The sequence below is a fragment of the Citrus sinensis genome, chromosome 3, assembly GCF_022201045.2.
Source record: "Citrus sinensis cultivar Valencia sweet orange chromosome 3, DVS_A1.0, whole genome shotgun sequence".
NCBI classification, from domain to species: domain Eukaryota; kingdom Viridiplantae; phylum Streptophyta; class Magnoliopsida; order Sapindales; family Rutaceae; genus Citrus; species Citrus sinensis.
Genome location: NC_068558.1, coordinates 16,019,738 through 16,041,842, shown reverse-complemented (window position 1 = coordinate 16,041,842; position 22,105 = coordinate 16,019,738). Strand labels below are relative to the sequence as shown.

The 22,105-nt window shown below is 31.0% G+C and overlaps 1 long non-coding RNA gene and 2 other non-coding genes across 3 annotated transcripts; 1 reads left to right on the top strand and 2 right to left on the bottom strand.

Annotated features, from left to right (window-relative positions):
• Positions 1 to 775: 775 nt before the first annotated feature.
• LOC127901711 (small nucleolar RNA R71) lies at positions 776 to 882 on the top strand. The gene has a single exon (XR_008053955.1). It is a non-coding gene; the product is annotated as a small nucleolar RNA R71 (small nucleolar RNA).
• A 9,645-nt stretch (positions 883 to 10,527) lies between these two features.
• Positions 10,528 to 11,465, bottom strand: LOC127901317 (uncharacterized). The gene is made up of 2 exons (XR_008053473.1): positions 10,969 to 11,465; positions 10,528 to 10,818 (listed from the first exon to the last, which is right to left on the bottom strand). It is a non-coding gene; the product is annotated as an uncharacterized LOC127901317 (long non-coding RNA).
• Positions 11,466 to 14,108: 2,643 nt separating this feature from the next.
• LOC127901658 (small nucleolar RNA R71) lies at positions 14,109 to 14,215 on the bottom strand. The gene has a single exon (XR_008053902.1). It is a non-coding gene; the product is annotated as a small nucleolar RNA R71 (small nucleolar RNA).
• Between the last annotated feature and the right edge of the window lie 7,890 nt (positions 14,216 to 22,105).

The window sequence follows — 22,105 nt, the reverse complement described above, 5'->3', positions numbered from 1 at the left end:
CAGATCTTAAGTTGATTACTTTACAGTGTTCTTTACCTCTCTTCTTGGATTTTCTGTATTGCTGGGTAAACTTCCCTGAGATCTACTACTCATTACTGTGGCAAGCTGTCCAATTTGGTTTTTCAGGTTTCTCAGAGATACAGCTTGACTCTGCACAATTGCTTCATTCTTCATGATATATTCCTTAATAAGTGTTTCCAATGAGGTGATTTGATCATGGCTAGTGTGTTTTGCTCTTGATTTTACTGATGAAAACCATGTGGCTGAGCATGTCTGTTCTGTCTACTAGGTGCTGGAGCATGCTGATTTTGATTGCTCCATGAGAAATTTGGGTGTTGATTCCATCTAGGGTTGTAAGTACTTGAATATGGTTGTTCTAGGGCTGTCGGTTGAAGTTGCCCACATAGTTTACTGATGTTGGATTTCCTAGACAGTTGTCAAATACATGCTCATCACCACAATACACACAAGATAGTTCAACAACTTGCTTTACTACTGCAGAAGTAGAAGTCATGACTTTTACCATGTTTGTCAATAATGTTACTTGAACTGACAGTGCTGTAATTGCATCTATATTATGTACCCCTGCTGCTCCTCTTGCTACAGTTTTTCAGTTGATGGCCACTGGTAGTTATTGTTAGGAATTCTCTCTAAAATTTCATAAGCTTCAGTGTAAGATTTGGATAATAAGGCTTCATTTGCTGAAGCATCGACCATCAATCTTGTACTTGGTTTCAACCCATTGTAAAAGGTTTCTAGCTGTATGCAACAGGGAATGCCATGATGAGAGCATCTTCTGAGAAACTCTTTAAATCTCTCCCAAGTCCCAAACAAGCTCTCATCTGCAAGTTGATGAAAAGAGGTGATCTCATTCCGCAATTTTGCATTCTTGGTTGGTGGAAAATATTTCATTACGAATTTGTCAGCCAAGTCATTCCATGTAGTGATAGAATCAAATGGTAAGGAATTCAACCATGCTCTTGCTCGATCTCTTAAGGAGTAAGAAAAAAGCCTCAGTCTCAAAGCATCCTGCGTTGTTCCAGCAGTTTTAAAAGCATCACTTACTTCCAAAAACAACTTAAGATGGAGATAAGGATCTTCAGATGGCAGTCCATTAAATTGACCTACTGTTTACAACATTTGAAACATTACCGATTTAAGTTCAAAGTTGGCAGCTTCCACTTCAGGTCTGACTATTCCAGGATGTACAACTTGAGGAGTTAATACAACATAATCTCTAATAACCATATCTCTATCGTCTGCCATGTAAATGATATTGTTGTTGCCTGGTTGTCTTTGATTAACGTGCCCATTTTGCCCCTCTTGAATATTGACAGGTTGTAGTGGCCCGTGAAGATCCAAGTTTCCCACATCTTGCAAGTTATCCATTTTTGAAACAGTTTTTGAATTTCTTCGCTCTCTTCGCAATCTCCTTACAGTCCTTTCAATCTCATGATCAAATTGAAATTCAACAGATCTGTCTTTGCGCATGCAAGTCATGATCTGTCAATAAATAGAATGAATTAGATCAAGTTGGCACTTGTCAAGATTGACTTCACACTTCGAAAATAAACAATCAATCCCCATCAACGGCGCCAAAAACTTGTTGTTTAATTTAACTCAATTGCTATTGATGTCATGTGCAAGTGTACACAACAAGTAATAAAATGATGAATATTCAAGATCGTCTCCACAGGGACTGATATTACTTGCAATGCTATAGCTATCATGACAGTGCAAATTTCTTTTATCTAAAGAGAAATCTAATTAAAGTTTATTACTATCGAAATTAATAATTTTAATAAAATAAATGCAGTAATAAAGTAAATTAGATGAATTGCGTAAAAAAGAATTTAATGAGAATGAGGTAGCTGAATGATCAAACTCTATTCATGGGCTGACTGTTCTGTTCAAATAAACACCAGTTATTACAGCAATTCTTACAGCACAGGGCAGAATTATTTTGCATCCTTAGTTGTCGCTTGTTGGACTTGTCATACCCTTAAGCACCCTAACAATGACCAGTTGTCATTTCACCTAAGATATGGCATTATGAACATACACCCCCTCTACCCTACAAGGTGAATCCCTGTATCTAGTTCTTCACAAATCTTAACTCAAGTGTGGCCCTTTTGGGGCTCAAGTTAAACTCAATCCAGGAAACTTAAATTAAGATCAAGTATTACTCTAATAATTTCTACTAAGACATGCCCTTTTGCGGCTCTCTCTTAGCTTGAACCATTAAATGAGAGGTCAACAGAAATAATGATTCTAATATAAGCTATTAGAGCAAAATGCTACAACAATCTTTCAGCAACTCATAAGAACAGTCAAGAACCCATTGAGATTGTTTGTCACTCAATTACAATCAAATTTAGTTCATACTTTGGAAAAGAAAAACAAACAGCAAAGTATCAGTGATGAAATACATCGGTTCAATCAAAGAGTAAGAAAGGGGATAAGTAAAGAATGATGAAAATTGAATCCAAATAGTTTTGCTAATCTCTTCACTGGTGTAGACTTGTTCTCCCTTGAATTCTAATTTCTCCTTCTTTTCCTCTTAATTTCTTCGCTGTTAATTCACCACCCCCTTTACCATATGATGCGTGCTCCTCTTATAACTGAAAACTAGGGTAAACAGAAGCCCAGGGCACGCATAAGTCAGATTAGGAAACTACAGATCTTGATTCTGCAAGTATCCCGTGCTAAATTTTCTCTGTCGTTGTTCCAAGATTGCTACAGCAATGATTGCTACAACAACAGCTACAACACTACATTGTTCTAGATTTGTTTCAATTCTTTTGTAGCCATGTTCTTCCTCATTTTTACAAGCCTATTGCATCAACACTCCTTCCATGAGATATGAGCTTCTAGACACCTACAATTATGCACACAATTTAAGCACGAATTATTCTAAATTAAGCAAAATTTATTAAGACTAAACTAAAATGAGTGTTTGTACAAAATGTAACAAAAATGCAATAGAAACACATCATTTACTCTCTAAGTGATATTGATTTAAGTCTAGAATTTTCATAATAACTCTCGTTTCATAGAGTTATCACACATAGACGGTGTTTACTTTCCTCTCCTTAACTAACACTAAGGAGCCTTTGGTGAGCTTCCATACTCCTTCACCAAATTAGTTGGTATAACCATCATCATCAAGCTTGCCTGTAGAGATCAAATTAAGAAGGATATATGGTACATGTTTGACATCTTTAAGCAATAACTTAGAGCCAATGCTGGTTTCCAAGGAAATATCTTATATTCCCACAATCTTTAGCAACAACAATTTTGGTCTTTAGCCCTAATTTAACCCATTGCCCTCTCAAAGTCATATTGATTTACAGCCCTACAAGCTTTCCAGAATAACCCCATCACATTCAAACCAGGAAACCTGCACTTCTAATTGGCAAAGATATGCTTAGCACAATATCTAGTGCTAGCATTAGGCTAATATTTTTTTAGTCGCCATAAAAGACCTTTTTGTCTATAACTAATAATAGTCACAGGCTTATGATCATCGACCCCAATGAATTCATATAAAAAAGATAAAAAAGTAACCCCAACTATCATAGTTTTCTGCCTCATATATGCAAAAAGCCAATGGCAAAATTCCACTGTCTGCATCTAATGCAACAGCAGATAACAATACTCCCATATATGGCCCATTCAAGTGACACCCATCCAATCTTATGAAAGGTCTACACCCAGTTAGGTACCCCACTTTAAGTGCGGGAAATGATAAAAAAAACCTTTGAAAAACTGGGCTATTTGACAATGGCCTATCAACTTTAGCTTGACACAAGCACCTCTACTCATTTTCATAGCAAGCAACATGGTCAGCACCTAGGTTTTTTAGTGCAATTTCTTTTGCCCTGTATAGTTCTTGTTTGTCACATTCAATCCTATGTTTATCTTTTAGCTCTCTCATTATGACATGTACATCATCCAATGTGCTATTGGATCTTTGTTAACTTATTTAATCTGACAATCATGTTTCCCTTTAATATACCAAATTTTAAAAGTTATCTCGTCAACCATCGATGAAGCACTAAGTTTCCAAGTGCATTTTAGATTGACACAATACCTAACACCATCATTTTTAATCCTATTCAACTAAAAATCCTCTTGGATTGCATACTTCATTATAACCTCTCTTAATAATGCAACAGATTCAAAGGTATTTCCTACTTTTAGACTAATTAAACTATTTGGATTTGGCTTCTACTCATTATCAACAATGGATTCATAAATCTGTGAGAGACCATTCTCTTCATTAGATGAGTGCCCTCCGATATAGCCATCCTCACTAAATTTTTCAAACTTATCACTACCCACACTAACTGCTATATTGATAGGAATTTCATATCCTATTACAACATTTTCACGACATGACTGACCACCTGACCTAGTGTGCACCTCAAACTCAATGACATGACAACTATTGATAAAAAAAAAAACTCCTAAAAAACCCAATACAATTCACTATCGTTTGAAATTAGCTTTTTCTGCCTACTTGTAGTCCATGGCAATACAATAGAAATTTCAATCATATCCATTTCATTATGTCCATGCTTAACCATGACTTCTTGAATTTCATGAAACAACCTAATAATCTTATATTCCTTTGGTTCTCTATATCCTATCTCATACCCCACCCCATTAATTTTAACTGAAAAATAAAAGGTAACATGGCTACTTGCATCAATTTTAAACCAAAAGTATTGCAACAAAAAAGGATAAACCAATACAATTTTATTTAGCAAAGAACAAAAAAACTTAACCTAAATGAAATATACATGTAATTCGGCTAAAAAAGGTACAAAAGCAAATTCAGTCTAAAACATATAAAAAATAAAAACTAAAAAGAAAAAATAACCCAGCAAAAAGAAAGAAAGTAGCAACTATCGTGAATTTAGTCTAATAAATAGAAAAATTACCACTCATAAGAACACATAGAATTCAATTTTACATGAACAAAGAAGCAAATACAATGAATTCAATCTTATTAATATAACAATACCAATTGGTTGAAATGAATACAAATATAATTATGGCGTATTTGGTCTAATAATTACATAAAGAGCAAATTAAAAACAATGTATTAACAAAATACAACATTCAATAAAAAAAATCCACCAATAATTAAACATAGTTTGTCATTTAGAAAAATAGACTTGAAAAACCTAATTTTTCACAACGATCACTAAATATGGAAACAATTTTATCAGAAAACGCTTGCAAAAATCACTAAAAAAATAGAGTTACTAACCTTTAAACTTAGGTTCTCTCCAGTACTTGAACTCAACCAATGCTAACAAAGCTTTGGTCAAAATCACAGTAGATTTATACAATATTTTTGGCACCATCCCACGTTCTCTCGATCTCTCCTCTCACACGAAGAATATGGCAGCTTTTATAGGTTTTTTTTTTTTTTCGTTTGCAAGAACTGATCCTTAACTTAATTAGGTTAATTGAATTTACTTTAAACTATTGCCACATGTCAAAAATAAAGAATGAGGAAGGGCTCAATTGTTGTTTTACTAAAATGTCCTCAACGTTGTTAATATTTTTAAGGGAAATTATCCACCGTCCACCCGTTTTTTCACCGTTTTTCAAAAATACACAATTCTTTTTTTTTTTGGCTGAAATCCACCTGAAATTACATTTCTTTTCACTTTTCCACTTCCGTTTGGAGACCGTTATAACTTTGCTAACATCATAAGGGTAAAATCGTCATTTTACAACGACACAATGGTGGATAGGTGTAAAGCAATACAACTTCGAGTGGAGGTCAGCAAAAAAAAATTAAGAATTGTGTATTTCTGAAAAAATACAAAAAAAACAAGTGGTCGATGGATAAATTATCTTTTACATTTGAGGGTAAAAAAGTCATTTAAGCAATATTCCGTTAATTTCCTTAACGGATTCCAAACGGAAGTGGAAAAGTGAAAAGAAATGTAACTTCAGGTGGATTCCAGCAAAAAAAAAAAAAAGAATTGTGTATTTTCGAAAAAGTTGGAAAAAACGGGTGGACGGTGGATAATTTCCCTATTTTTAACTAAGCAATTAAGTTAAGGACTTGAATGACATTAGTTTGTGCTTGAAAGAATTTAATTGATTCATTTAGTAAATTTCTAGTCTCTGAATATTTTTCTAGAAAAAAATGAGGACTCAATTAAAAATTACCCATTAATTTATTACTAGTAAATAAAACAAAAACTTGCAAACATAACATAAAACTAGTAAATCATCAATAACTGTAAAATAAAACATAAATTTTGAAAATGAAACATAAGAATTGTAAAAAAAAGGTAAAATAAGTAAATTACTATAAAATTGATAAATTGATGTATTACTGGTAAATCAAATGAAAACTTATAAATATAATATAAAAAAGGTAAATCAACATTAAATGCAAAATAAAACATAAAGTTTGTAGATTATGCATAAAACTTATGAATAAAAGGCAAAATAAGTAAATTAATATAAGAGTTACTGTCAAAAACAAAAGTTTACAATTTTAAAATAAAAACTCGTTATAATATTTATTACCTCATATATTTATTATTTTTTAATTTAAATTGAATAATGTTAGTTTTACATTTATATAATACATGTGATGTTTAATTAAGGATGAAATTTATGCTAAAAATTGGATTTTGAAAAAAAATATTATTTTAATATCTTTCATAGTTGTTGTAAGATGAAGTTATTTTTCATCTTTCTACACTTCTTCAACAACAACCTTAAATGGTCTCCAAATACTAGTAAAAAGTTTGAAACTACATAAAGTATACATAATATTCAAAAGGGGGATTGCCACTCTCCCCCCTACAGTAATTAACATATACCATTTATTCCCTTGCTATTTTCTAATGGCCAAAAACCCCCTGACAGCGTAAGTTTATAATATTACCCTTATTTTTAACCACTCTTTTATTTACATTTATTATAAATTAAATAAATTACATGAATAGAAACTAAATAAAAAAAATAAGTATTAAAAATAAGAAATATATGTTTTGATATGAGCAAAAAAATTAATAATAAAATTTTTTTCTTGTAATTATTTATTTTGTGAACATTTTCTTATAATAAACATTTTGTAATATTTTAAAATTAAATGTAAAAAGTATAGGTAAAATATTTTATTATTTATATTATAATAAATTTTTATTTGTCATTCGAATTTTCTTATAATAATTGTTTTTATCATTTAATATAACTTTCTTATATATTTATTATAAGAAAATTTTCACAAAATAAATAAGTACAAGAAAAAAAATTTATTATTAATTTTTTTCTCATATCAAAACATATATTTCTTGTTTTTAATGCTTAATTTTTTATTTGGTTTCTATTCATGTGATTTATTTAATTTATAACAAATATAAATAAAAGAGTAGTTGAAAATAAGGGTAATATTGTACACTTATCCTATCAGGGGGGTTTTTGGTCATTATAAAAACAGTAGGGGGGAAAATGGTATATGTTGATTACTGTAGGGGGAAAATTGGCAATCTCCCTATTCAAAATTAGATCTAATTTTATTGATATATCTTTTCTTTTTTTTTTACTTGATCCACATCAAGATAAATAATTGTGCTTAATTAACATGTGTAATAAATAGATATCATTATAGTTGTTGTAAGATGACGTTATTTTACATATTTCTACACTTCTTCAACAACAACCTTAAGTGGTCTCCAAATACAAGTAAAAAGTTTGAAACTACATAAAGTATAGATAGTATTCAAAATTATATCTAATTTTATTGATATATCTTTTCTTTTATTTTTACTTGATCCACATCAAGATAAATAATTGCGCTTAATTAACATGTGTAATAAATAGATATCATTATAGAAAATGGGAAAAAAATGTATACAAATGTCCTAGAATAATTACAGAATTTATGGTAACCAATTCAATAAAACTTATTCCACTTTTTTTTCTGTATAATTTTTTTGTTTAGTTAAAGAAATTTTTTTTGTAACTGAATAAAATATTTTGCACTAAAATTATGTAGAAACAATATTAATTTTTTAAATAATTAATAATCTTTTATGAATTTACTGGTTTTACTTTACATTTACTAATTTTATGTGTAATTTTCATTACGGCATTATCGATAGAATTTTCCTTGAAATAATTAATCGAATCCACAATAAAATTCTTACTACTTAACTTACTTGATAAATTATTTTAATTGCCAACGGCTATGCAGCTTTGTTTGAATAAAGCCCTTTTGCATGGTTCCAGTACGTGGAAATTTGTCACAGAAATTTTGTAACTTAATTGATATGAAAATTTGTTTAATATTATCAAGTGAATTATTAATAATGATTAAAACTTATTATCATACTCAAGTATACATTAGCAAGAAATTTTGTACGAACATCTGCAATTGAGCATGACCCATAAAAATTGTTAACTATATATTTTTTAAGTTATATTAATTATTGGTTAATTAGACACTGATCTGCATGGATCCTTATGGATAAGTCTCTCGTTAATGCGCTCTGTAGTTGCACGAAAAATCCATGCAGAGTTTACAAAAACAATAGTCATCAATTTCAAACGTCAAAATCATCACCAAAGGAACGTAAAAAGTCAACGCAAGATAAGACGGTCTTGGGAAGTATATTAATTTTATTGAGAGATTACTAATTTCCCCCCTACAGTAATCAACATATATTATTTTTTTCCTACTATTTTTATAATGGCCAAAACTTCCTCTGATAGTATAAGTGTACAATATTACCCTTATTTTCAACTACTCTTTTATTTATATTTATTATAAATTAAATAAATCACATGAATAGAAATCAAATAAAAAATTAAGCATTAAAAACAAGAAATATATGTTTTGATATGAGAAAAAAGAATTTAATTGATTCATTTAGTAAACTTCTGGTCTCTGAATTTCTTTTCTAGAATTAATGAGGACTCAATTAAAAATTACCCATTAATCTATTACTAGTAAACAAAACAAAACTTGCAAACATAACATAAAACTAGTAAATCATCAACAACTGTAAAATAAAACATAAATTTTGGAAATGAAACATAAGAATTGTAAAAGGAAGGTATAATAAGTAAATTACTATGAAACTGATAAATTGATGTATTACTGGTAAATAAAATGAAAGCTTATACGTATAATATAAAAAAAGAAAATCAACATTAAATGCAAAATAAAACATAAAGTTTGTAGATTATGCATAAAACTTTTGAATAAAAGGCAAAATAAATAAATTAATATAAGAGTTATTGTCAGAAAAAAAGTTTACAATTTTAAAATAAAAACTCGTTATAATGTTTATTACCTTAAATATTTTGTTATTTTTTATTTTAAATATAACAATGGTAGTTTTGCATTTCTATAATACATGTGATGTTTAATTACGGATGAATTTTTTTTCTCAAAATCGGATTTTGAAAAAAATATTATTTTAATATCTTTCATAGTTGTTGTAAGATAAGGTTATTTTACATCTTTCTACACGTCTTCAACAACAACCTTAAATGGTCTCCAAATACAAGTAAAAAGTTTGAAACTACATAAAGTATACATAATATTCAAAATTAGATCTAATTTTATTGATATCTCTTTTTTTTTTTACTTGATCCACATCAAGATAAATAATTGCACTTAATTAACATATGTAATAAATAGATATCATTATAGAAAATGGGAAAAAAATGTATACAAATGCCCTAGACTAAATATAGAATTTATGGTAACCAATTCAATTAAACTTATTCCACTTTTTTTCAGTATAATTTTTTTGTTTAATTAATGAATTTTTTTGTTTAATTAAAGAAATTTGTTTTTGTAAATGAATAAAATATTTTCCACTAAAATTATGTAGAAACAATGTTAATTTTTTAAATAATTAATAATCTTTTATGAATTTACTGGTTTTACTTTATATTTACTAATTCTATTTGTAATTTACAATATTTATATTTATCATGGTATTGATGCCGTAAATTTCATTACAGCGTTATCTATAAAATTTTCCTTGAAATAATTAATGAAATCCACAATCCAATTCTTACTACTTAACTTTATTGATAAATAATTTTAATTGCCAACGGCTATGCAGCTCTGTTTGAATAAAGCCCTTTTGCATGGTTCCAGTACGTGGAAATTTGTCACAGAAATTTTGTAACTTAATTGATATGAAAATTTATTTAATATTATCAAGTGAATTATTAATAATGATTAAAACTTATTATCATACTCAGGTATACATTAGCAAGAAATTTTGTACGAACATCTGCAATTGAGCCTGACCCATAAAAATTGTTAACTCTATATTTTTTAAGTTATATTAATTATTGGTTAATTAGACACTGATCTGCATGGACCCTCATGGATAAGTCTCTCGTTAATGTGCTCTGTAGTTGCACGAAAAATCCATGTCAGAGTTTACAAAAACAATAGTCATCAATTTCAAACGTCAAAATCATCACCAAAGGAACGTAAAAAGTCAATGCAAGATAAGACCATCTTGGGAAGTATATTAATTTTATTATACGTAAGAGGTCTCGCATTTGCATGCATAAAGGTTGAAAATTACAAATGACACACCGGAGATTTGATTGACACACACATCAACAATCCATATGCATGAAAATGACAAGAACTTAATTTTCTGTTTCTACGCGTGGCAGTTTATTTTTCTTAAAAAACAAAGATAAAAGAGAATAAAACGCAGCAACTCGATTGATCGCTATCTTGCTCCAAGTAAGCCTTCCATCAAACCCTTGCTTTCTTTATTCGGATACCATTCGCCTCTCCTACAAGAACAAATTAATCAATCTCTTTTATTTGTCACTTAATCAATAGGAACGCAATTAAACAGAACACGGTGCTTAAAATTGAAATGCTTAATGTAATTCTGAACTACTAGTCTTTACATGTACAGTTTTAAAAATAAATGAGATTACCATAAAAGCATGAGCTATTCATGGCCGCTTTCTAGTAGTAGTAAGGAGGAGGGGGAGATGCATAGACGTAAGGGTGAGGTGGTGGTGGGGACTTGGGGACAGGAGGTGGCGGGGAATAGGAAATTGGAGTTGGTGCCGGAGCAGGCACGTAGACTGGTGGAGGAGGTGGCGGGGGCAGGTAAACAGGGGGTGGTGGTGGAGAATTGTGAACCGGTGGCGGGGGTGGTGGAGACTTGTACTTGGGAGGGGGAGGAGATGTGTAGTAGTATTTGTTTGCGGAGGCTTCTAACGGCAAGTAGCTAAGAGAGACTGATACTACCAAAAGAGTGGCAAAGAGGCAGCCCATTTGAGACCCCATCGTTCAATAAAGTGGAGTTTCACTTGTGCTATAAACAAAGCTCGTTCCCCTCCTTATATAGACTTCCTTTTTACCTTCTCTACCAAACTTCTCATATTTAACCTTGACGTTAAACAATTTTATGTATGAAAAGGATGTCATCAAGTGGGACCAATTTGACTAAATTTAAAATTTATATGATTTTGTTTAGTGGCCAGCTGTTGGCCAAGCAGGGAATAAAGTAATTAACAGTCCGAGAGTCACGATCCTGTTAAAGATATGGCTTTTTTGTTTTTTAATCAATGTAATAATTTGCGCAGGGGTCTTTGTGATTTATTTCAATAACGTTATTCTTCATGAAGAGCTTGAAAACATGTACTTAATTACCTAACTTATCATGAATGTTTTGGCCTTGGATCCAGGCGGCGAGACTTATTTTCAACGTCATTTCATTTATTTATTCATTTTCACTTCGCAGCTTATTAATTGTTTTAATTCCTCCAAAAACAAGTAGCTAGCGATATATTTAACATAGCTTTAATTTAAATTTCTTATGAATTCCTTTTAATGCTCTTATCTCACGGTGAAATTAATTTTCTCCTTGGGCATAGCAGAAGCAAAACAGTAGATATCGTTCAAGTACTGGATCAAGTCAATGCGATAAAGTTACGCTCTAATCGAAGTGTGATTAAACTCAAAGGGATTTTTAATACTGCGTTAAGCAAAGCTAGATGATGCTCTAATCAAACAACTTTAAAAGAGGGGTTTTTAATAGATAATACAAAAGGAAATTATAAAAGAGGGGTTTTTAATTGAATAACTAAAATTGAAGTTATAAAGTAATAACAAGATCTCTTTATTTATAATACAGTAAATATATTTTCCTAAGTTAGCTTAAAAAGAGAAAGTAAATTATAATTATAACATAAATAAAAGAAAACTAAGACACTTACTTTAATTAAAAAAGAAAATATCAGAAGACCTAAAAATTAAAATTCTAAAATCCTAAAATAACGTCCTACATCATTAACAAGCATAGGAAACAACCTAGTCATTATGTATTAACAAATTAGTTTAATTTGATTCGTTGTCGTTGATAGCTTGTGGATCTTTGAATATTCAACATCAACCAACACGTTAAGGACTTGTACATATAATTGAACAAAGTATGAAATTGTAAAATTAACCCTAAATACAAAAAAAAAATCATATTTTAAAACATAAAATTTGTATGTAAAAAAATTATGACGCAACAATTAATTTACAAAATAAAAAGCAATATTAGTATTTATGCTACACTAGTCCCATAATTAGTGCCACAAGGACCGTTTTGCAATATATGCAAAATTTCTGTGAAATTGTATAATTTATATAATTCAAGGATTTTACCTTCTATTTTTGTTTAATTGATTTTGAATAACTGGATGATTTCTTCTTCCATCTCTTCTACATATATATTTAAAGTTTTATTATAATATTATGAAGATCTAAATGATTATTAAATTTATAAAGATTTATAAAACCTGAATATACTATAGCACCGGCATTTATAATTTATTGTCTCTCTTGAGATATAAACTAGATTTGTTCTTCCAACATATATATCCATGTGTCCAATCTATTTTCCCAACCAAGGTACATGCCATCAATGCTTTCACATAGATATTATAATCTAAATTGAGCATTCAGAATAAAAAATTTCACATCACTATTATTGTTATTATTAATCAATAGACTTATTATGGACGGTTTAGAGTCCTGTTATTTATTTTGCATCAATATTGAATTATCTTAAGACCGGTTAAAATAGATTCTATTAATACTATTATATTTTCTTCCTTAAATGTGTCATGTATTTCATTGTTATCTTCAAAGTTTATTCTCTCCATATCTCTCTAAAAGATTGGGGATACACTTGGGTTAAGAGATTGGAGATAATCTCTAGATGTAAAGGTTGATTGACGCCTAAGAAGTCAATTGTAAGTGTTCTTGAAGCCTTGAAGGCTTGACTAGTGGAATGCCCAAGCTCGGTGTGCTTGGAGGCGTGGATGTAGGCAAGGTTGGCCGAACCACGTAAAACTCTCTGTGTTTTAATCTCTCTTCCTTTATCTTTTTATATTTTGGTTGATTTATTTATTATTGCTTTAGATTCGTTTAAGATTTGCATTAAGTTTTGATTAAGAATTGCATAATTTTTAGAAACCTAATTCACCCCCCTCTTGGGTTGGTTAGATATTATTTCACTAACATGCCTCTGTTTGTGCAAAATATAATAAGGTAATTTAGAGTACTAACCAGAGTACTCTTCCTCGAAATTCTAGAATAGGTTCGCTAGTTCCATGAGCCCATAGATTGGCCCATGCTCAGCACTGTTATAGCTCCACACATCATGCAAGATCACTCCCGCAACTATTCCACACGACCTAAAGCAACACATTGCCGACTAGCCCAATAAGATCTGCCTAAGTTCATTAGTTGAATAATTTGTTTTAATTCTAATTTATAATAAGAATGGCACTGATAAAATTACTGTAGCAATTCCTATAATAATAATCCTTGTGGAGACGATCTTGAATTTTTATCGTTATATTACTTGTTGTCTACATTTTCACATTGACACTAATAGCATTAGAAAATCGACAGCAAGTTTTTTGCGCCGTTGCCGGGGATTGGTGCTTATTGTGTTTTGTGAAATCAATTTTAGTTGGTACAGTGGAGTTCTTTGCCACCAGACTCCATCACCACATGGAATGATTTGGCTGACAAAATTTTGATGAAATATTTCCCACCAACAAAGAATGCAAAGTTGAAGAATGAGATCACATCTTTCCATCAACTTGAAGATGAAAGCTTGTATGATGCATGAGAAAGATTCAAGGAGTTACTCAGGAGATGCCCTCATCATGGTATTCCTTATTGCATACAATTGGAAACTTTCTACAATGGGTTGAACTCAAGCACTAGGGGCTTTATTGTCTAACTCATATAATGAGGCTTATGAAATTTTGGAAAGGATAACTATCAATGGCCATCAACTAGACAAGCCACAGTGAGAGGAGCAGCAGGAGAACACAATGTGGATGCACTGACAACATTAACAACCCAAGTAACCTCATTGACAAATATGGTAAAAGCAACGGCCACTGTTCCAGCAACATTTAACCAAGTTGCTGAAGTCTCTTGTGTTTATTATGGAGAGGGACATCTATATGATAATTGTCCTAAGAATTCAGCTTCAGTCAATTATGTGGGCAATTTTAATAAACAAAATCCAAGCAATCCATTTTCAAACACCTATAACCTTGGATGGAGACATCACCTAAATTTTTCATGGAGCAATCAGAATCAGCATGCTGCAGCATCCAGTGGACATAACAGACTTGCTCAGCCACCTGGTTTTCACCAGCAATTTTAAGGGTAAAGAAACACCAGTAATGATCAATTTAGTTCCCTTGAAACTCTAATTAAGGAGTATATTGTGAAGATTGAAGTAGTGGTCTAAAGCCAAGCTGTATTTTTAAGAAACTTGGAGAATAAGATTGGACAGCTTGCTACAACATTGAGCAACATACCTCAGGATAATTTACTAAACAATACAGAGGATCGAAAGAGAGAAGGAAAAGAGCATTGTAAGGGGATTAACTTAAAGCCTGGAAAGGATGTTCATATTCTTGTTAAAGTACCAAAAAGAAGAGTGGAACCTAATTCAACCTAAGGGGAAACTCAAATTAAAGAAGAGACACAACAACCCTTTTTCCAGCACACTGGTGAGAGTTGCTAAGCTATAGCAACTGCAAAAAAAATGATTCAGTGCTTGTTGAGGAAGTAGCTGCAGCACCAACAATAACAGACCATAATAGAGCAAGAGAAAAGCAATCTGTATAGTCTGCTGCAGTACAACAATTTACACATCCACCACCCTTCCCACAAAGATTTCAAAAGCGAAAGCAAGACAAGCAGTTCAGTAAATTCTTGGAAGTATTGAAACAATTGCATATCAACATTCCTTTTGTGAAAGCATTAGAACAAATGCCAAATTATGTAAAGTTTTGGAAATGTATATTGGCAAGGAAAATGAGGCTTGGAGAATTTGAAATAGTTGGTCAAACACAAGAATGCAGCCATATGCTTCAGAGTAAAATGCCTCAGAAGTTGAAGGATCTAGGAAGTATCACAATTCATTGTTCTATAGGAACTAAATACAGTGGCAAGACACTTTGTGATTTGGGAGCAAGTATCAATCTTATGACATTATCAGAATTCAAGCAATTGGGAGTTGGAGAAGTCAGACCAACCACAGTGACATTGTAATATGCTGCCAGATCTCATGCTTACCCTGAAGGCAAGATTGAAGACGTGTTGGTTAAAGTGGATAAATTCTTTTTCCTAGTGGATTTCATAGTGTTGGACTTTGAGACAAATAAAGAAGTACCAATTATTCTAGGCAGACCCTTTTTAGCCACATGATTTTCAAACTTATCACTATTACAACACTAATTTTTAATATTGATAGGATTTTCAGGTCCTATTACAACACTTTCATGAAATGACTGACCACCTGACCTAGTGTGCACCTCAAACTCAATGACAGGACAACTATTGATAAAAAAAACTCCTCGAAAACCCAATACAATTCACTATCGTTTGAAATTAGTTTCCTCTGCCTACTTGTACTTTGAGTGAGTAATTGAGTGTCGTCATTACAAGTGATAGGCATTCACATGAAAGCTCAATGTTGCATTGAAGGGTTTAACTGAAAAAAAAAATTATTATTGTTGTAGCACAGTTTGAGTATATTTATGATTTCTGCTCCCCCATATGTGAATATATTTGTGTTCTACCTCTGAATTATATGCAATGTTTGTATAATGTTGTAGCACCTGTGGAATTTTATTAAAATGGCACACACACACTCTGGACAGAATGAGGCCTAAGTCTAAAACTTGAACTATTATGGCAATTTTGTATGATTAAGAGTGAGATCTGAGGGTTGAAGAATCCTTGCAAATTTGATGACAGAGTTAAGTTATTTGTTGCATGATTGTGTGATTAAAGTGTTATTGTTGTTGTCATTACTTGAGGACAAGTAATGGTTCAGGTTTGGGGGTGTGATAACTTTATAAAATAAGAGTTATCATGGCACTTTTAGACTTAAATCAATAATACTTATAGAGTTAATAATGTGTTTTCATTACATTTTTATTTTATTTTACATAAACATTCATCTTAGTTTATTCGTAATAAATTTTGTTTGATTTAGAATAATTTGTGTGCTAAATCATATGCATAATTGTAGGTGTTCGGAAGCCCAAATTTCAAGAAAGGAATGCTGATGCAATAGACTTTCCAAAGATAGAAAAGAACTTGGCTACAAAAGAATTAAAACAAATCTGGAACAGTGCAATTGCTGTAGCTATTACTGTAGCAACCATTGTTGAAGCAATCCTAGAACAACGATGGATAAAATTCTGTACGAGATAATTGCATAATTGCAATCTGAAGTTTCCTAATCTGACTTATGTGCGACCTAGGCTTCCGTTTACCCTAATTTTCAACTACAAAAGAAGCACACATCATAAGGAAAAGAGGGAACCGTCACCCAAGGAGAAAAACATAAAGAAACAAAAGAAAAACAAGCTTCAAGAGAGAGATTAAGAGTTACACAAGAGGAAAAATTACAGAGATCAATTGAGAGCTCAATCCTTCTTATCATTCTCTTGTTTTCGTGTTTTCTATTTATTCATGGGGATGTGTTTCATGGCCGAAACTTTGTTCTTTATTTTTCTTTCGCAAATCATGAACTAAATTTATTTGTGGTTGAGTGATAAACAATTTTGATGGTTTATTGACTGAAAATATGAGTTGCTGCATGTTTGCTATAGCATTTTGTTTTGATAGAATTTATTTTTATTCATTATTTCGGCTAATCACCCATTTAATGATACTAGCTAAGGAAGAGCCACAAAAGGAACCTATCTTAGTGGAACATATCAAAGCAATACTTGATCTTAAATTGAGTTTTCTGGATTGAGTTTTACTTGAGTCTCAAAAGGGCCATTCTTGATTTAAGATTAGTGTGAACTAGACATAGGGATTCACCTTGTAGGGTAAATAAAATCTAAGCGTGTAATGCTATATTTTGTGTTGGCATAACAACTGATCACTATTAGGTTGCATATAGATATATGATATCCAACATGCGACGGCTGAGGATGCATAAGAATTTTGCTCAGTGCTGTAGCATATACTGCAGCAACCTAGCCAACAATTAGAAAATAGTCAAGACCATTAAGAGAGTTTATTCACTCAACTACTCTATATTCCCATTGGTTTTATCCTTGAGTTTGACGTGATAATTTACTTTGTTGCATTTTATTTATTGCGTTTTTATTTTAATTAGTATATTTGTTTCATTAATTATTTTATTTTAATTTAAAACAAAATCTGCACTGTTGAAATTGCTGTAGCAAATCTAATAACATCAATCTCTGTGAAGACGATCTTGAATACTCATCATTATATTACTTGTTGTGTACACTTGCACATTGACACCAATAGCATTAGTATTTATACCGAACATACCTACAAAAAAAAATCAAGTTATGCCTTTTGGAATCCAAATACATTTTGCTCCATAATATGCATTTCTTTTAACTGGACATCTATTCTTCATGTGACCATCTTGATTGCAATGGTGGTATACAACTTGATTGTTAATGGAGGTACTCTTTACAAATTATTCTTATAATACTTCTGTTTCAAATTTGGTTTATAGCCAATACCTCATTTGTCTAACACACATTTTTGTGAATTAAGTTATCCAATATCTTTTGCCTATTTGTAAATTTTAAGACAACATCACTAAGTTCAATATTCCTTTTCTTGAGCATCTCATTTTCCTTTTTCAAATCATTTACATGTGATTTTATATGTTCATGTGAAGTGCTAGGTTTCTCATTTGATAATGCAACTCTATCATGCAATGCTTTATTTTCTAATTCTAGGCAACTAATCTTTGCACTTAGAGATTCATTTTCATTTGTGAGCTCTGCTGTTTTCTTTTTAAGACATGCATTCTTTCTACCAACTTTCATCAATTCATCCTACAATTCTATAAAAGCATCATATAACTCATCATAAGTAGGAAGATCATTTACCTCATCAAGTTCATCATCTTCTATTGCCATAAGTGTTAGGTTTGATACTTCTTGTGAATCTTCTTCATCACTCAATTCTTCATCGCTATCGTCCCAAGTAGCCACCATGGCTTTCTTCTTGAGTTTGTCGAGAAGTGGACACTCCGATTTTAAATGACCACGCTTTTGGCATTCAAAAGCGTGGATAAGACATGAATTAGAATTGTAAAAAGTTTGATTTATCATAAATTCTATATTTAGTCTAGGACATTTGTATACATTTTTTTCCCATTTTCTATAATGATATCTATTTATTACACATGTTAATTAAGTGCAATTATTTATCTTGATGTGGATCAAGTAAAAAAAAAAAAGATATCAATAAAATTAGATCTAATTTTGAATATTATGTATACTTTATGTAGTTTCAAACTTTTTGCTTGTATTTGGAGACCATTTAAGGCTGTTGTTGAAGAAGTGTAGAAAGATGTAAAATAACCTCATCTTACAACAACTATGAAAGATATTAAAATAATATTTTTTTCAAAATCCGATTTTGAGAAAAAATTTCATCCTTAATTAAACATCACATGTATGATAGAAATGCAAAACTACCATTGTTATATTTAAATTAAAAAATAATAAATATATAAGGTAATAAACATTATAACGAGTTTTTATTTTAAAATTGTAAACTTTTGTTTCTGACAATAACTCTTATATTAATTTATTTATTTTGCCTTTTATTCATAAGTTTTATGCATAATCTACAAATTTTATGTTTTATTTTGCATTTAATGTTGATTTTCTTTTTTTATATTATACGTATAAGTTTTCATTTTATTTACTAGTAATACATCTATTTATCAGTTTTATAGTAATTTACTTATTTTACCTACCTTTTACAATTCTTATGTTTCATTTCCAAAATTTATGTTTTATTTTACAGTTGTTGATGATTTGCTAGTTTTATGTTATGTTTGCAAGTTTTTGTTTTGTTTACTAGTAATAGATTAATGGGTAATTTTTAATTGAGTCCTCATTAGTTCTAGAAAAACAATTCAGAGACCAGAAGTTTACTAAATGAATCAATTAAATTCTTTCAAGTACAAACTAATGTCATTCAAGTCCTTAACTTAATTGCTCAGTTAAAAATATTAACAACGTTGAGGACATTTTAGTAAAACAACAATTGAGTTGTTTCTCATTCTTTATTTTTGACAGGTGGAAATAGTTTAAAGTAAACTCAATTAACCTGATTAAGTTAAGGATCAGTTCTTTCAAATGAAAAAAAAAAACCTATAGAAATTGCCATATTCTTCATGTGAGAGGAGAGATCGAGAGAACGTGGGATGGTGCAAAAAATGTTGTATAAATCTACTGTGATTTTGACCAAAGCTTTGGTAGCATTGATTGAGTTCAAGTACTAGAGAGAACCTGAGTTTAAAGGTTAGTAACTCTATTTTTTTAGTGATTTCTGCAAGAATTTTCTGATAAAAATTTTTCCATATTGAGTGATCGTTGTGAAAAATTAGGTTTTTCAAGTCTATTTTTCAAAATGACAAACTATGTTTAATTATTGATGGATTCTTTTTTTTGTTCAATGTTGTATTTTGTTAATTTGTTGTTTTTAATTTGCTCTTTATGTAATTGTTAGACCAAATACACCATTATTATACCTTTATTCATTTCAACAATTTGGTATCGTTATATTAATAAGATTGAATTCATTGTATTGGCTTCTTTGTTCATGTAAAATTGAATTCTATGTATTCTTATGAGTGATAATTTTTCTATCTATTAGACTAAAGTCACTATATTCACTACTTTCTTTCTTTTTGCTAGGCTATTTTTTCTTTTTAGTTTATATTTTTTATATGTATTAGATTGAATTTGCTTTTGTACATTTTTTAGCCGAATTACATGTATATTTCATTTAGGTTGAGTTTTTTTGTTGTTTGCTAAATAAAATTATATTAGTTTATCCTTTTTTGATGCAATACTTTTTGTTTAAAATTAATGCAGGTAGCCATGTTACCCTTTTTTGGGTTAAAATTAATGGGGTGATGTATGCGATAAGATTATTAGGCTGTTTCTTGAAATTCAAGATGCCATGATTAAGCATGGACACAGTGAAATGGATTTGATTGAAATTTCTGTTGTATTGCCATGGACTACAAGTAGGCAGAGGAAGCTAATTTCAAACGATAGTGAATTGTATTGGGTTTTCGAGGAGTTTTTTTTTATCAATAGTTGTCCTACATTGAGTTTGAGGTGCACACTAGGTCAGGTGGTCAGTCATTTCATGAAAGTGTTGTAATAGGACCTAAAAATCCTGTCAATATTAAAATTAGTGTTGTAATAGTGATAAGTTTGAAATTCCTGTAGCTAAAAAGGGCCTGCCTAGAATAATTGGTACTTTTTTATTTGCCTCAAAGTCCAACACTATGAAATCCACTAGGAAAAAGAATTTATCCACTTTAATTGGCACGTCTTCAATCTTGCCTTCAGGATAAGCATGAGATCTGGCAGCACATTGCAATGTCACTGTGGTTGGTCTGACTTCTCCAACTCCCAATTGCTTGAATTATGATAATGTCATAAGATTGATGCTTGCTCCCAAATCACAAAGTGTATTGCCACTGTATTTAGTTCCTATGGAATAATGAATTGTGATACTTCTTGGATCCTTTAACTTCTGAGGTATTTTACTCTGAAGCATATGGCTGTATTCTAATGTTAGACCAACTATTTCAAATTCTCCAAGCCGCATTTTCCTTGCCAATATACATTTCCAAAACTTTACATAATTTGGCATTTGTTCTAATACTTCCACAAAAGGAATGTTGATATGCAGTTGTTTCAATACTTTCAAGAATTTACTGAACTGCTTGTCTTGCTTTCGCTTTTGAAATCTTTGTGGGAAGGGTGGTGGATGTGTAAATTGTTGTACTGTAGCAGACTATACAGATTGCTTTTCTCTTGCTCTATTATGGTATGTTATTGTTGGTGCTGCAACTTCTTCCTCAACAAGCACTGAATCATGTTTTTTTGCAGTTGCTATAGCTTAGCAACTCTCACTAGTGTGCTGGAAAATGGGTTGTTGTGTCTCTTCTTTAATTTGAGTTTCCCCTTGGGTTGAATTAGGTTCCACTCTTTTTTTTGGTACTTTAACAAGAATATGGACATCCTTTCCAGACTTTAAGTTAATCCCCTTACAATGCTCTTTTCCTTCTCTCTTTGGATCCTCTATATTGTTTAGTAAATTATCCTGAGGTATGTTGCTCAATGCTGTAGCAAGCTGTCCAATCTTATTCTCCAAGTTTCTTAAAAATACAGCTTGGCTTTAGACCACTACTTCAATCTTCACAATATACTCCTTAATCAGAGTTTCAAGGGAACTAAATTGATCATTACTGGTGTTTCTTTACCCTTAAAATTGCTGGTGAAAACCAGGTGGCTGAGCAAGTCTGTTATGTCCACTGGATGCTGCAGCATGCTGATTCTGATTGCTCCATGAAAAATTTAGGTGATGTCTCCATCCAAGGTTATAGGTGTTTGAAAATGGATTGCTTGGAATTTGTTTATTAAAATTGCCCACATAATTGACTGAAGCTGAATTCTTAGGACAATTATCATATAGATGTCCCTCTCTATAATAAAC